Raw genomic sequence first — 674 nt, 5'->3', positions numbered from 1 at the left:
CTTTGGAAGCGGCAGCCATGGCAATCCTGGAGCCGCACGCTGGGAATCCAGGCGCAGACACCCTCAGCATCCATGGAGATGGCCCCTTTCAGCTCTCTAATCTCATCAACATTCCTCAGTAGCTCCCCAAAGAGGGGGCTGTTACCAGCACCCGGTTCCCACACAGCCCACACCACTCAGACTCTTCCCAGCGCAGGCAGCGGGACGCGGGGGGGGATTTGCAGCTCCCAGTGTTTCTCCTGTCCCAAAGCACATCTGCTGGAGGGGCAGGAGCCCTGCAACTGCCCTGTTGGGGGCTCCGGGGGGCAACTGGTCTCTGCAGGCTGCAGCGCTCAGCAGCGGTGCATCACGCTGCTCCGCAAAGGACAAAGTCCTCTCCAGCAGCTTTCCGGGAGGCAGCGATCCCGTGCAAGGCACAGTGCCAGGCATGGCTCCCCCCGAGCCACTGGCGCAGATGCCCCTACCAGAAACGGGCACCGGGATGCGCATCAGCAGGAGATGTGCCAAGCAGATCCCCCCCATCCAGGTACAGCACAAAACCTCCGACGCTGCAGCACCTCGGCCTTGCTGGGGCGGGGGGACAGTCCAGGGGTGCGGGCAGCGGGTCCGCTGGCAATGCCGGAGGCACCGTGGGAATGCACGGAGAGCCGGGCGCGGCGGGGAGCGCAGCCGGC

Source organism: Eurypyga helias, unplaced genomic scaffold (assembly GCF_000690775.1).
Source record: "Eurypyga helias isolate BGI_N326 unplaced genomic scaffold, ASM69077v1 scaffold31807, whole genome shotgun sequence".
NCBI lineage: Eukaryota > Metazoa > Chordata > Aves > Eurypygiformes > Eurypygidae > Eurypyga > Eurypyga helias.
The sequence above is the reverse complement of the archived record's forward strand: the minus strand, read 5'-3'. Positions refer to the sequence as shown.